Here is a 16,656-nt window from a genome sequence, read left to right as displayed (position 1 = left end):
CACACAAAGCATAGCAAGCTCACAAAGCACAGCAAGCTCACAAAGCACAGCAAGCTCACAAAGCACAGCAAGCTCACAAAGCACAGCAAGCTTACAAAGCACAGCAAGCACACAAAGCACAGCAAGCTCAACAAGCTCACAAAGCACAGCACGCTCACAAATCACAGCAAGCACACAAAGCACAGCAAGCTCACAAAGCACAGCAAGCTCACAAAGCAAATCAAGCACACAAAGCACAGCAAGCACACAAAGCACAGCAAGCAAACAAAGCATAGCAAGCTCACAAAGCACAGCAAGCACACAAAGCACATCAATTACACAAATCACAGCAGGCACACAAAGCACAGCAAGCTCACAAAGCACAGCAAGCACACAAAGCACAGCAGGCACAAAAAGCACAGCAAGCACACAAAGCACAGCAATTACACAAAGCACAGCAATTACACAAATCACAGCAGGCACACAAAGCACAGCAAGCTCACAAAGCACAGCAAGCACACAAAGCACAGCAAGCACACAAAGCACAGCAAGCTCACAATGCACACCAAGCACACAAAGCACAGCAATTACACAAATCACAGCAGGCACACAAAGCACAGCAAGCTCACAAAGCACAGCAAGCACACAAAGCACAGCAAGCTCACAAAGCACAGCAAGCACACAAAGCACAGCAAGCACACAAAGCACAGCAAGCACACAAAGCATAGCAAGCTCACAAAGCACAGCAAGCTCACAAAGCACATTAATTTCACAAATCACAGCAGGCACACAAAGCACAGCAAGCTCACAAAGCACAGCAAGCACACAAAGCACAGCAAGCACACAAAGCACAGCAAGCACACAAAGCACAGCAAGCTCACAAAGCACAGCAAGCACACAAAGCACAGCAAGCTCACAAAGCACAGCAAGCTCACAAAGCACAGCAAGCACACAAAGCACAGCAAGCTCACAAAGCACAGCAAGCACACAAAGCACAGTAAGCTCACAAAGCACAGCAAGCTCACAAAGCACACAAAGCACAGCAAGCTCACAAAGCACAGCAAGCACCATAAATTGCATCAAAATCGCAAGGCTCAGGAATCATAGAGCAGAACCATCACAATGCAGAGCAACAACAGCAAACATGGAAAAATGAACACATGTGAACTACAGACAGGTTTAGAAGAATTGATGAGGAAGAACAAAATACCTGACTCAGGTGGGATTCGAACCCAGTATCTCAGAATCTCAATGCATACGATTAACTAGATGCGCCACTCAGTTAACACGGTTCATTGGGCAGCAGAAAAGAGATAACAGTATAATATCAATAAGACTTGTAATAGTTTATAACCCCTAGGTGGCGCTGTACTCTGACTTCCCAGGTAACTTCAGGACATCATGTCAAAGCTCCTTACCAATTTTTGTGCGGATATGTCAAATAGTTCAAAAAATATAACAATTTATGTTAAATTTCAAAATGGCAGACAGGTGGTTCGGTCAAACCCGGCATAATACACATCGACAGATGCGGCATGAGGTAAGCAATCCATAGACATCAAGATCATAATTTTCTGACAAGCAGTTCAGAAGTTATGGGCAAAAATAGCCTATTTTATTATCTCATGACCCATAGGTGGCGCTGTCACCAAATTTGGCATGGACCCCAAGATCATGGTCCACATGAAGTGTACCAAATTTCATTTCAATTGATCAAAGAATGACTGAGCTACAGCTTCAGAACCATTTTTGCGTCAACCTCGTTAAGTTTGCGCATTTATTACTTTTGAACAAAGATAAATATCAAAATTCTGTTCGGTCATTTCTATGCGGCTAACTCCAAAGATCATCTGTGCCAAATTTCATAAGAATTGAACCACATTTGAAGGAGGAGTAGCGAAAAAACGAAATACTGTACATTTCAAAATGGCCGCTACTGTAATGGGTGGAGTCTTACTGTAAAGTATCAAATTCAATAAGCGGGATGGGAGCAATCACGTGTACTAAGTAGAATTTTTATAGATCAAATGGTTCACCAGTTATAACAGTTTGAACATTGAATTTTTGGTCTACTGGTGGCGCTATAGAGTTACTGCTAAAGACCCCATTTTTGGTCACATGACTATTTATGACCACCTCTACAACTGTGCCAAATTTCATCATTTTCCTATGTACGGTTCATAGGGCTGCCATAGACTCCCATTGGGGAAAAATAATAATAATAATAATAAATATAGCTGCAAGCAGCGATTCGGGGCCAAGCACCTTTAGCGCAATGAGCACCCAAAGCACAGCAAGCAACATAGAAGGTATCAATAACCCAATGTGCTTGACCACCCAAGGTGCATCAAGAACACAAAGCGCAGCAAGTACCCAAAGCGTTGCAATGACAGAGCAGAACCACCGCAGTGCAGAGCAGCAACAGAAAACATGGCAAAAATAGAACATATGTGAACTACAGACAGGTCAAGAAGAATAGGTGGGAAATAACAAAACTTTAATAGAAGAAACTAACACCTGCCTCAGGCTGGATTCAAACCCATGAACTCAGGATCTCTATGCATACGACTTAGACAGATGTGCCACTCAGTAGACACAGCTTAAGCAGCAGCAGAAAAGAGCTTACATGCCATACAAAGAATTCAGAAGTTATAAGCAGTTCTATAAGAACTGTTATAGTTTATAACCCCTTGGTGGCGCTATTCTCTGATTTCCTCAGGACATCATGCCGAAGCTCCCTACCGATTTTTGCCCCGATATATCCGATACTTCAAAAGTTATAGCAAATTATCACAAATTTCAAAATGGCGGACAGGCGATTCGGTCAAAGCCGGCATAAAACATATCGAGAGATGCGGCATGAGCCAAGGAATCCGTAGACACCACGATCATAATTTTCTGACAAACGATTCAGTAGATATGGGCAAAAATAGCCTTTTTTCATATCTCATGACCCATAGGTGGCGCTGTCACCAAATTTGGCATGGAACCACAGTTCATGGTCGACATGAAGTGTACCAAATTTCATCTCGATTGATCAAAGAATGACCGAGCTACAGCTTCAGAAACATTTTTCCGTCAATCTCGTTAAGTTCACGCATTAATAACTTTTGAATAAAGATAAATATCAAAATTCTGTTCAGTCATTTCTATGCGGCTGACTCCAAAGATCCCCTGTGCCAAATCTCATAAGAATTGAACCACATTTGAAGGAGGAGTAGCGAAAAAACGAAATACTGTACATTTCAAAATGGCCGCTACTGTAATGGGTGGAGTCTTAATGTAAAGTATCAAATTCAATAAGCGGGATGAGAGCAATCACATGCACTAAGTAGAATTTTCATAGATCTAATGGATCATGAGTTATAACCATTTGAATATTGAATTTTTGAGATAATGGTGGCGCTATAGAGTTACAGCTAGAGACCCCATTTTTGGCCACATGACTATTTATGACCACCACTACAACTATGCCAAATTTCATCATTTTCCTACATCCGCTTCATAGGGCTGCCATAGACTCCCATTGGGGAAGAAGAAACATTTACTAACAGAAACAATGACCAATATAGCTGCAAGCAGCGATTCGGGGCCAAGCACCTTTAGCGCAATGAGCACCCAAAGCACAGCAAGCAACATAGAAGGTATCAATCACCCAATGCTCACTGATCACCCAAGGTGCATCAAGAACACAAAGCGCAGCAAGTACCCAAAGCGTTGCAATGACAGAGCAGAACCACCGCAGTGCAGAGCAGCAACAGAAAACATGGCAAAAATAGAACATATGTGAACTACAGACAGGTCAAGAAGAATAGGTGGGAAAGAACAAAACTTTAATAGAAGAAATTAACACCTGCCTCAGGTGGGATTCGAACCCATGAGGTCAGGATCTCTATGCATACGACTTAATGGATGCGCCACTCAGCAGACACAGCTCAAGGGGCAGCAGGAAAGAGATTACAGAAATGCAAGCATTGACATATGCCAATCACCAAAGATGTAGAAATGACACCGCAGAGCAGAAATCACAGAAATACAATGTATATGAGAATCAAAAAGCTCAAGTGAGATTGAAGACAAGAAGAACATTCCGTAGAGTAACGCTATAAAATGTAATATAAAGTAATTAACTATGACAAATAGACAACATCACAGGGACGATCAACTTTACAGAGGTTTTTCTCAAAAAATTCCTAGGTGCAAGAAAAATCTGTTCAGTCATTTCTGTGCGGATTGCTCCAAACATTATACGAGCAGAACCTGGCATAAAATAAACAAAATTTGTAAAAGGAGTAGCGAAAAAATCATTTACCATATGCCTTACAATAACACATGAACAGAATGATGGAAAATGACAAACGAGGTATCGTTGCAATCGGCATAAACCAGTGAATACAATTTCACAAAGAAAATTAATATCCGACAAAGTATTCAGAAGTTATGAGCAGTTCTATAAGAACTGTTATAGTTTATAACCCCTAGGTGGCGCTGTATTCTGACTTCCCAGATACAATCAGGACATCATGCCAAAGCTTACTACCGATTTTTGCGCCAATATATCCAATACTTCAAAAGTTATAACAATTTATGACAAATTTCAAAATGGCGGACAGGCGGTTCGGTCAAACCCGGCATAATACACATCGACAGATGCGGCATGAGGTAAGGAATCCGTAGACACCAAGATCATAATTTTCTGACAAACGATTCAGAAGTTATGCGCAAAAATAGCCTTTTTTACTATCTCATGACCCATAGGTGGCGCTGTCACCAAATTTGGCATGGACCCCCATTTCATGGTCGACATGAAGCGTACCAAATTTCATCTCGATTGATCAAAGAATGACCGAGATACAGCTTCAGAACCAATTTTGCGTCAATCTCGTTAAGTTCACGCATGAATTACTTTTAAATAAAGAAAAATATCAAAATTCTGTTCAGTCATTTCTATGCGGCTCACTCCAAAGATCACATGTGCCAAATCTCATAAGAATTGAACCAAATTTGAAGGAGGAGTAGCGAAAAAACGAAATACTGTACATTTCAAAATGGCCGCTACTGTAATGGGTGGAGTCTTACTGTAAAGTATCAAATTCAATAAGTGGGATGAGAGCAATCACGTGTACTAAGTAGAATTTTCATAGATCAAATGGTTCACCAATTATAACAGTTTGAACATTGAATTTTTGCACTGCTGGTGGCGCTATAGAGTTACTGCTAGAGACCCCATTTTTGGTCACATGACTTTTTAGGACCACCACTACAACTGTGCCAAATTTCATCACTCTACTACTTACGGTTCATAGGGCTGCCATAGACTCCCATTGGACAAGAGTAAGAATAATAATAATAATACTAACAATTGCAATAGGTGTCTCAGCACCTTCGGTGCTTGACCCCTAATAATACTAACAATTACAATAGGTGTCTCAGCACCTTCGGTGCTTGACCCCTAAATATAGCTGCAAGCAGCAACACGGGGTCAAGCACCTTCGGCGCAATGCACACACAGCACAGCAAGCACACAAACCACAGCAAGTTCACAATGCACAGCAAGCACACAAAGCACAGCAAGCACACAAATCACAGCAGGCACACAAAGCACAGCAAGCTCACAATGCACAGCAAGCACACAAAGCACAGCAAGCTCACAATGCACAGCAAGCACACAAAGCACAGCAAGCACACAAATCACAGCAGGCACACAAAGCACAGCAAGCTCACAATGCACAGCAAGCACACAAAGCACAGCAAGCTCACAATGCACAGCAAGCACACAAAGCACAGCAATTACACAAAGCACAGCAAGCTCACAAAGCACAGCAAGCACACAAAGCACAGCAAGCAAGCACGCAAAGCACAGCAAGCAAGCACACAAAGCACAGCAAGCAAGCACACAAAGCACAGCAAACTCACAAAGCACAGCAAGCACACAAAGCACAGCAAGCTCACAAAGCACAGCAAGCTCACAAAGCACAGCAAGCTCACAAAGCACAGCAAACTCACAAAGCAAAGCAAACACACAAAACACAGCAAGCTCACAAAGCACAGCAAGCACCCAAGGCACAGTAAGCACACAAAGAACAGCAAACTCACAAAGCACAGCAAGCACAGAAAGCACAGCAAGCTCACAAAGCACAGCAAGCTCACAAAGCACAGCAAGCTCACAAAGCACAGCAAGCTCACAAAGCACAGCAAGCACACAAAGCACAGTAAGCACACAAAGCACAGCAAGCACACAAAGCATAGCAACAAAAAAGCACTGCAAGCACACAAAGCACAGCAAACTCACAAAGCACAGCAAGCTCACAAAGCACAACCAGCACACAAAGCACAGCAAACTCCCAAAGCACAGCAAGCACACAAAGCACACAAAGCACAGAAAGCACAGCAAGAACCCCCACAATGCAGAGCAACAACAGCAAACATGGAAAAATAGAACACATTTGAACTACAGACAGGTTGAGAAGAACTGATGAGGAAGAACAAAATACCTGACTCAGGTGGGTTTCGAACCCAGGAACTCAGAATCTCAATACATATGATTAACTTGATGCGCCACTCAGATGACACAGCTCATGAGGCAGCAGAAAAGAGATTAGAAAGCTACAAGGATTAACATATGTCAAATTAGTTTATAAACCCTAGGTGGCGCTGTACTCTGACTTCTCAGGTACCTTCAGGATATCATGTCAAAGCTCCTTATCAATTTTTGCGCAGATATGTCCAATAGTTCAAAAAATATAACAATTTATGTCAAATTTCAAAATGGCGGACAGGCGGTTCAGTCAAACCTGGCATAATTCACATCAACAGATGCGGCATGAGGTAAGCAATCCATAGACATCAAGATCATAATTTTCTGACAAACAGTTCAGAAGTTATGGGCAAAAATAGCCTATTTTATTATCTCATAACCCATAGGTGGCGTTGTCACCAAATTTGGCATGGACCCCAAGTTCATGGTCCACATGAAGTGTACCAAATTTCATTTCAATTGATCAAAGAATGAATGAGCTACCGCTTCAGAACCATTTTTGCGTCAACCTCGTTAAGTTTGCGCATTTATTACTTTTGAACAAAGATAAATATCAAAATTCTGTTCGGTCATTTCTATGCGGCTCACTCCAAAGATCATCTGTGCCAAATCTCATAAGAATTGAACCACGTTTGAAGAAGGAGTAGCGAAAAAACGAAATACTGTACATTTCAAAATGGCCGCTACTGTAATGGGTGGAGTCTTACTGTAAAGTATCAAATTCAATAAGCGGGATGAGAGCAATCACGTGTACTAAGTAGAATTTTCATAGATCAAATGGTTCACCAGTTATAACAGTTTGAACATTGAATTTTTGGACTACTGGTGGCGCTATAGAGTTACTGCTAAAGACCCCATTTTTGGTCACATGACTATTTATGACCACCTCTACAACTGTGCCAAATTTCATCATTTTCCTATGTACGGTTCATAGGGCTGCCATAGACTCCCATTGGGGAAAAATAATAATAATAATAATACTAACAAATATAGCTGCAAGCAGCAACACGGGGTCAAGCACCTTCGGCGCAATGCACACACAGCACAGCAAGCACACAAAGCACAGCAAGTTCACAATGCACAGCAAGCACACAAAGCACAGCAATTACACAAATCACAGCAGGCACACAAAGCACAGCAAGCTCACAAAGCACAGCAAGCACACAAAGCACAGCAAGCACACAAAGCACAGCAAGCACACAAAGCACAGCAAGCTCACAATGCACAGCAAGCACACAAAGCACAGCAAGCTCACAATGCACAGCAAGCACACAAAGCACAGCAATTACACAAAGCACAGCAAGCTCACAAAGCACAGCAAGCACACAAAGCACAGCAAGCATGCAAAGCACAGCAAGCACACAAAGCAGAGTAATCTCACAAAGCACAGCAAACTCACAAAGCACAGCAAGCACACAAAGCACAGCAAGCTCACAAAGCACAGCAAGCTCACAAAGCACAGCAAACTCACAAAGCACAGCAAGCACACAAAGCACAGCAAGCTCACAAAGCACAGCAAGCTCACAAAGCACAGCAAACTCACAAAGCACAGCAAGCTCACAAAGCACAGCAAGCTCACAAAGCACAGCAAGCACACAAAGCACACAAAGCACAGCAAGCACACAAAGCATAGCAACAAAAAAGCACTGCAAGCACACAAAGCACAGCAAGCACAGCAAGCTCACAAAGCACAGCAAGCTCACAAAGCACAACCAGCACACAAAGCACAGCAAACTCCCAAAGCACAGCAAGCACACAAAGCACACAAAGAACAGAAAGCACAGCAAGAACCACCACAATGCAGAGCAACAACAGCAAACATGGAAAAATAGAACACATTTGAACTACAGACAGGTTGAGAAGAACTGATGAGGAAGAACAAAATACCTGACTCAGGTGGGATTCAAACCCAGGAACTCAGAATCTCAATACATATGACTAACTAGATGCGCCACTCAGATGACACAGCTCATGAGGCAGCAGAAAAGAGATTAGAAAGCTACAAGGATTAACATATGTCAAATTAGTTTATAAACCCTAGGTGGCGCTGTATTCTGACTTCTCAGGTACCTTCAGGATATCATGTCAAAGCTCCTTATCAATTTTTGCGCAGATATGTCCAATAGTTCAAAAAATATAACAATTTATGTCAAATTTCAAAATGGCGGACAGGCGGTTCTGTCAAACCTGGCATAATACACATTGACAGATGCGGCATGAGGCAAGGTATCCATAGACAGCAAGTTCATAATTTTCTGACAAACAGTTCAGTAGTTATGGGCAAAAATATCATTTTTTTAAATCTCATGACCCATAGGTGGCGCTGTCACCAAATTTGGCATGGACCCCAGGTTCATGGTCAACATTAAGTGTACCAAATTTTATTTCAATTGATCAAAGAATGACCGAGCTACAGCTTCAGAACCATTTTTGCGTCAACCTTGTTAAGTTTGCGCATTTATTACTTTTGAACAAAAATAATTATAAAAATTCTGTTCGGTCATTTCTGTGCGGATCACTCCAAAGATCATCTGTGCCAAATCTCATAAGAATTGAACCACGTTTGAAGAAGGAGTAGCGAAAAAACGAAATACTGTACATTTCAAAATGGCCACTACTGTAATGGGTGGAGTCTTACTGTAAAGTATCAAATTCAATAAGCGGGATGAGAGCAATCACGTGTACTAAGTAGAATTTTCATAGATCAAATGGTTCACCAGTTATAACAGTTTGAACATTGAATTTTTGGACTACTGGTGGCGCTATAGAGTTACTGCTAAAGACCCCATTTTTGGTCACATGACTATTTATGACCACCTCTACAACTGTGCCAAATTTCATCATTTTCCTATGTACGGTTCATAGGGCTGCCATTGACTCCCATTGGGGAAAAATAATAATAATAATAATAAATATAGCTGCAAGCAGCGATTCGGGGCCAAGCACCTTTAGCGCAATGAGCACCCAAAGCACAGCAAGCAACATAGAAGGTATCAATCACCCAATGCTCACTGACCACCCAAGGTGCATCAAGAACACAAAGCGCAGCAAGTACCCAAAGCGTTGCAATGACAGAGCAGAACCACCGCAGTGCAGAGCAGCAACAGAAAACATGGCAAAAATAGAACATATGTGAACTACAGACAGGTCAAGAAGAATAGGTGGGAAAGAACAAAACTTTAATAGAAGAAATTAACACCTGCCTCAGGTGGGATTCGAACCCATGAACTCAGGATCTCTATGCATACGACTTAGTGGATGCGCCACTCAGCAGACACAGCTCAAGGGGCAGCAGGAAAGAGATTACAGAAATGCAAGCATTGACATATGCCAATCACCAAAGATGTAGAAATGACACCGCAGAGCAGAAATCACAGAAATACAATGTATATGAGAATCAAAAAGCTCAAGTGAGATTGAAGACAAGAAGAACATTCCGTAGAGTAACGCTATAAAATGTAATATAAAGTAATTAACTATGACAAATAGACAACATCACAGGGACGATCAACTTTACAGAGGTTAATCTCAAAAAATTCCTAGGTGCAAGAAAAATCTGTTCAGTCATTTCTGTGCGGATTGCTCCAAACATTATACAAGCAGAACCTGGCATAAAATAAACAAAATTTGTAAAAGGAGTAGCGAAAAAATCATTTACCATATGCCTTACAATAACACATGAACAGAATGATGGAAAATGACAAACGAGGTATCGTTGCAATCGGCATAAACCAGTGAATACAATTTCACAAAGAAAATTAATATCCGACAAAGTATTCAGAAGTTATGAGCAGTTCTATAAGAACTGTTATAGTTTATAACCCCTAGGTGGCGCTGTATTCTGACTTCCCAGATACAATCAGGACATCATGCCAAAGCTTACTACCGATTTTTGCGCCAATATATCCAATACTTCAAAAGTTATAACAATTTATGACAAATTTCAAAATGGCGGACAGGCGGATCGGTCAAACCCGGCATAATACACATCGACAGATGCGGCATGAGGTAAGGAATCCGTAGACACCAAGATCATAATTTTCTGACAAACGATTCAGAAGTTATGCGCAAAAATAGCCTTTTTTACTATCTCATGACCCATAGGTGGCGCTGTCACCAAATTTGGCATGGACCCCCATTTCATGGTCGACATGAAGCGTACCAAATTTCATCTCGATTGATCAAAGAATGACCGAGATACAGCTTCAGAACCAATTTTGCGTCAATCTCGTTAAGTTCACGCATGAATTACTTTTAAATAAATAAAAATATCAAAATTCTGTTCAGTCATTTCTATGCGGCTCACTCCAAAGATCACATGTGCCAAATCTCATAAGAATTGAACCAAATTTGAAGGAGGAGTAGCGAAAAAACGAAATACTGTACATTTCAAAATGGCCGCTACTGTAATGGGTGGAGTCTTACTGTAAAGTATCAAATTCAATAAGTGGGATGAGAGCAATCACGTGTACTAAGTAGAATTTTCATAGATCAAATGGTTCACCAATTATAACAGTTTGAACATTGAATTTTTGCACTGCTGGTGGCGCTATAGAGTTACTGCTAGAGACCCCATTTTTGGTCACATGACTTTTTAGGACCACCACTACAACTGTGCCAAATTTCATCACTCTACTACTTACGGTTCATAGGGCTGCCATTGACTCCCATTGGACAAGAGTAAGAATAATAATAATAATACTAACAATTGCAATAGGTGTCTCAGCACCTTCGGTGCTTGACCCCTAAATATAGCTGCAAGCAGCGACACGGGGTCAAGCACCTTCAGCGCAATGAGCACCCAAAGCACAGCAAAAACGGCACGACGCAGCAAATGCGCAAATCGCAGAAAGCGCGCAATACAGAGCCCGAACCCGAAGCAAAGCAAATGCAGAGCAGAACCACTGCAGTGCGGAGCAACAACAGTAAAGATGGCAAAAATATAATTTCAGACAAAGTATTCAGAAGTTATAAGCAGTTCCATAAGAACTGTTATAGTTTGTAACCCCTAGGTGGCGCTGTATTCTGACTTCCCAGGTACCTTCAGGACATCATGTCGAAGCTCCTTACTAATTTTTGCGCGGATATGTCCAATATTTCCAAAAATATAACAAATTATGTGAAATTTCAAAATGGCGGACAGGCAGTTCGGTCAAACCCGGCATAATACACATCGACAGATGCGGCATGAGGTAAGCAATCCATAGACATCAAGATCATAATTTTCTGACAAACAGTTCAGAAGTTATGGGCAAAAATAGCCTATTTTATTATCTCATGACCCATAGGTGGCGCTGTCACCAAATTTGGCATGGACCCCAAGTTCATGGTCCACATGAAGTGTACCAAATTTCATTTCAATTGATCAAAGAATGACTGAGCTACAGCTTCAGAACCATTTTTGCGTCAACCTCGTTAAGTTTGCGCATTTATTACTTTTGAACAAAGATAAATATCAAAATTCTGTTCAGTCATTTCTATGCGGCTTACTCCAAAGATCATCTGTGCCAAATCTCATAAGAATTGAACAACATTTGAAGGAGGAGTAGCGAAAAAATGGAATACTGTACATTTCAAAATGGCCGCTACTGTAATGGGTGGAGTTTTACTGTAAGGCATTAAAAAGAATAAGCATGAGGAGAGCAATCACGTGTACTAAGTAGAATTTTCATAGATCAAGCAAATCAGCAGTTATAACCATTTGAACATTGAATTTTTGCACTGCTGGTGGCGCTATAGAGTTAGTGCTAGAGACCCCATTTTTGGTCACTTGACTTTTCAGGACCACCTCTACAACTGTGCCAAATTTCATCATTTTCCTACCTACGGTTCATAGGGCTGCCATAGACTCTCATTGGGGAAGAAGAAAAATTTACTAACAGAAACAATGACCAATATAGCTGCAAGCAGCGATTCGGGGCCAAGCACCTTTAGTGCAATGAGCACCCAAAGCACAGCAAGCAACATAGAAGGTATCAATCACCCAATGCTCACTGGCCACCCAAGGTGCATAAAGAACACAAAGCGCAGCAAGTACCCAAAGCGTTGCAATGACAGAGCAGAACCACCGCAGTGCAGAGCAGCAACAGAAAACATGGCAAAAATAGAACATATGTGAACTACAGACAGGTCAAGAAGAATAGGTGGGAAAGAACAAAACTTTAATAGAAGAAATTAACACCTGCCTCAGGTGGGATTCGAACCCATGAACTCAGGATCTCTATGCATACGACTTAGTGGATGCGCCACTCAGCAGACACAGCTCAAGGGGCAGCAGGAAAGAGATTACAGAAATGCAAGCATTGACATATGCCAATCACCAAAGATGTAGAAATGACACCGCAGAGCAGAAATCACAGAAATACAATGTATATGAGAATCAAAAAGCTCAAGTGAGATTGAAGACAAGAAGAACATTCCGTAGAGTAACGCTATAAAATGTAATATAAAGTAATTAACTATGACAAATAGACAACATCACAGGGACGATCAACTTTACAGAGGTTTTTCTCAAAAAATTCCTAGGTGCAAGAAAAATCTGTTCAGTCATTTCTGTGCGGATTGCTCCAAACATTATACGAGCAGAACCTGGCATAAAATAAACAAAATTTGTAAAAGGAGTAGCGAAAAAATCATTTACCATATGCCTTACAATAACACATGAACAGAATGATGGAAAATGACAAACGAGGTATCGTTGCAATCGGCATAAACCAGTGAATACAATTTCACAAAGAAAATTAATATCCGACAAAGTATTCAGAAGTTATGAGCAGTTCTATAAGAACTGTTATAGTTTATAACCCCTAGGTGGCGCTGTATTCTGACTTCCCAGATACAATCAGGACATCATGCCGAAGCTTCCTACCGATTTTTGCGCCAATATATCCAATACTTCAAAAGTTATAACAATTTATGACAAATTTCAAAATGGCGGACAGGCGGTTCGGTCAAACCCGGCATAATACACATCGACAGATGCGGCATGAGGTAAGGAATCCGTAGACACCAAGATCATAATTTTCTGACAAACGATTCAGAAGATATGCGCAAAAATAGCCTTTTTTACTATCTCATGACCCATAGGTGGCGCTGTCACCAAATTTGGCATGGACCCCCATTTCATGGTCGACATGAAGCGTACCAAATTTCATCTCGATTGATCAAAGAATGACCGAGATACAGCTTCAGAACCAATTTTGCGTCAATCTCGTTAAGTTCACGCATGAATTACTTTTAAATAAAGAAAAATATCAAAATTCTGTTCAGTCATTTCTATGCGGCTCACTCCAAAGATCACATGTGCCAAATCTCATAAGAATTGAACCAAATTTGAAGGAGGAGTAGCGAAAAAACGAAATACTGTACATTTCAAAATGGCCGCTACTGTAATGGGTGGAGTCTTACTGTAAAGTATCAAATTCAATAAGTGGGATGAGAGCAATCACGTGTACTAAGTAGAATTTTCATAGATCAAATGGTTCACCAATTATAACAGTTTGAACATTGAATTTTTGCACTGCTGGTGGCGCTATAGAGTTACTGCTAGAGACCCCATTTTTGGTCACATGACTTTTTAGGACCACCACTACAACTGTGCCAAATTTCATCACTCTACTACTTACGGTTCATAGGGCTGCCATAGACTCCCATTGGACAAGAGTAAGAATAATAATAATAATACTAACAATTGCAATAGGTGTCTCAGCACCTTCGGTGCTTGACCCCTAAATATAGCTGCAAGCAGCGATACGGGGTCAAGCACCTTCAGCGCAATGAGCACCCAAAGCACAGCAAAAACGGCACGACGCAGCAAATGCGCAAAGCGCAGAAAGCGCGCAATACAGAGCCCGAACCCGAAGCAAAGCAAATGCAGAGCAGAACCACTGCAGTGCGGAGCAACAACAGTAAAGATGGCAAAAATATAATATCAGACAAAGTATTCAGAAGTTATAAGCAGTTCCATTAGAACTGTTATAGTTTATAACCCCTAGGTGGCGCTGTACTCTGACTTCCCAGGTACCTTCAGGACATCATGTCGAAGCTCCTTACTAATTTTTGCGCGGATATGTCCAATATTTCCAAAAATATAACAAATTATGTGAAATTTCAAAATGGCGGACAGGCGGTTCGGTCAAACCCGGCATAATACACATCGACAGATGCGGCATGAGGTAAGCAATCCATAGACATCAAGATCATAATTTTCTGACAAACAGTTCAGAAGTTATGGGCAAAAATAGCCTATTTTATTATCTCATGACCCATAGGTGGCGCTGTCACCAAATTTGGCATGGACCCCAAGTTCATGGTCCACATGAAGTGTACCAAATTTCATTTCAATTGATCAAAGAATGACTGAGCTACAGCTTCAGAACCATTTTTGCGTCAACCTCGTTAAGTTTGCGCATTTATTACTTTTGAACAAAGATAAATATCAAAATTCTGTTCAGTCATTTCTATGCGGCTTACTCCAAAGATCATCTGTGGCAAATCTCATAAGAATTGAACAAAATTTGAAGGAGGAGTAGCGAAAAAATGGAATACTGTACATTTCAAAATGGCCGCTACTGTAATGGGTGGAGTTTTACTGTAAGGTATTAAAAGCAACAAGCATGAGGAGAGCAATCACGTGTACTAAGTAGAATTTTCATAGATCAAGCGGATCAGAAGTTATAACCCTTTAAACATTGAATTTTTGCACTGCTGGTGGCGCTATAGAGTTAGTACTAGAGACCCCATTTTTGGTCACATGACTTTTTAAGACCACCACTACAACTGTGCCAAATTTCATCATTTTCCTATGTACGGTTCATAGGGCTGCCATAGACGCCTATGGCTAAGAAGAAGAAGCAGAATAATAATAATAATAATAAATATAGTTGCAAGCAGCGATTCGGGGCCAAGCACCTTTAGCGCAATGAGCACCCAAAGCACAGCAAGCAACATAGAAGGTATCAATCACCCAATGCTCACTGACCACCCAAGGTGCATCAAGAACACAAAGCGCAGCAAGTACCCAAAGCGTTGCAATGACAGAGCAGAACCACCGCAGTGCAGAGCAGCAACAGAAAACATGGCAAAAATAGAACATATGTGAACTACAGACAGGTCAAGAAGAATAGGTGGGAAAGAACAAAACTTTAATAGAAGAAATTAACACCTGCCTCAGGTGGGATTCGAACCCATGAACTCAGGATCTCTATGCATACGACTTAGTGGATGCGCCACTCAGCAGACACAGCTCAAGGGGCAGCAGGAAAGAGATTACAGAAATGCAAGCATTGACATATGCCAATCACCAAAGATGTAGAAATGACACCGCAGAGCAGAAATCACAGAAATACAATGTATATGAGAATCAAAAAGCTCAAGTGAGATTGAAGACAAGAAGAACATTCCGTAGAGTAACGCTATAAAATGTAATATAAAGTAATTAACTATGACAAATAGACAACATCACAGGGACGATCAACTTTACAGAGGTTTTTCTCAAAAAATTCCTAGGTGCAAGAAAAATCTGTTCAGTCATTTCTGTGCGGATTGCTCCAAACATTATACGAGCAGAACCTGGCATAAAATAAACAAAATTTGTAAAAGGAGTAGCGAAAAAATCATTTACCATATGCCTTACAATAACACATGAACAGAATGATGGAAAATGACAAACGAGGTATCGTTGCAATCGGCATAAACCAGTGAATACAATTTCACAAAGAAAATTAATATCCGACAAAGTATTCAGAAGTTATGAGCAGTTCTATAAGAACTGTTATAGTTTATAACCCCTAGGTGGCGCTGTATTCTGACTTCCCAGATACAATCAGGACATCATGCCAAAGCTTACTACCGATTTTTGCGCCAATATATCCAATACTTCAAAAGTTATAACAATTTATGACAAATTTCAAAATGGCGGACAGGCGGTTCGGTCAAACCCGGCATAATACACATCGACAGATGCGGCATGAGGTAAGGAATCCGTAGACACCAAGATCATAATTTTCTGACAAACGATTCAGAAGTTATGCGCAAAAATAGCCTTTTTTACTATCTCATGACCCATAGGTGGCGCTGTCACCAAATTTGGCATGGACCCCCATTTCATGGTCGACATGAAGCGTACCAAATTTCATCTC

Source organism: Paramisgurnus dabryanus, chromosome 5, assembly GCF_030506205.2.
Source record: "Paramisgurnus dabryanus chromosome 5, PD_genome_1.1, whole genome shotgun sequence".
Taxonomy (NCBI): Eukaryota; Metazoa; Chordata; class Actinopteri; order Cypriniformes; family Cobitidae; genus Paramisgurnus; species Paramisgurnus dabryanus.
The sequence above is the reverse complement of the archived record's forward strand: the minus strand, read 5'-3'. Positions refer to the sequence as shown.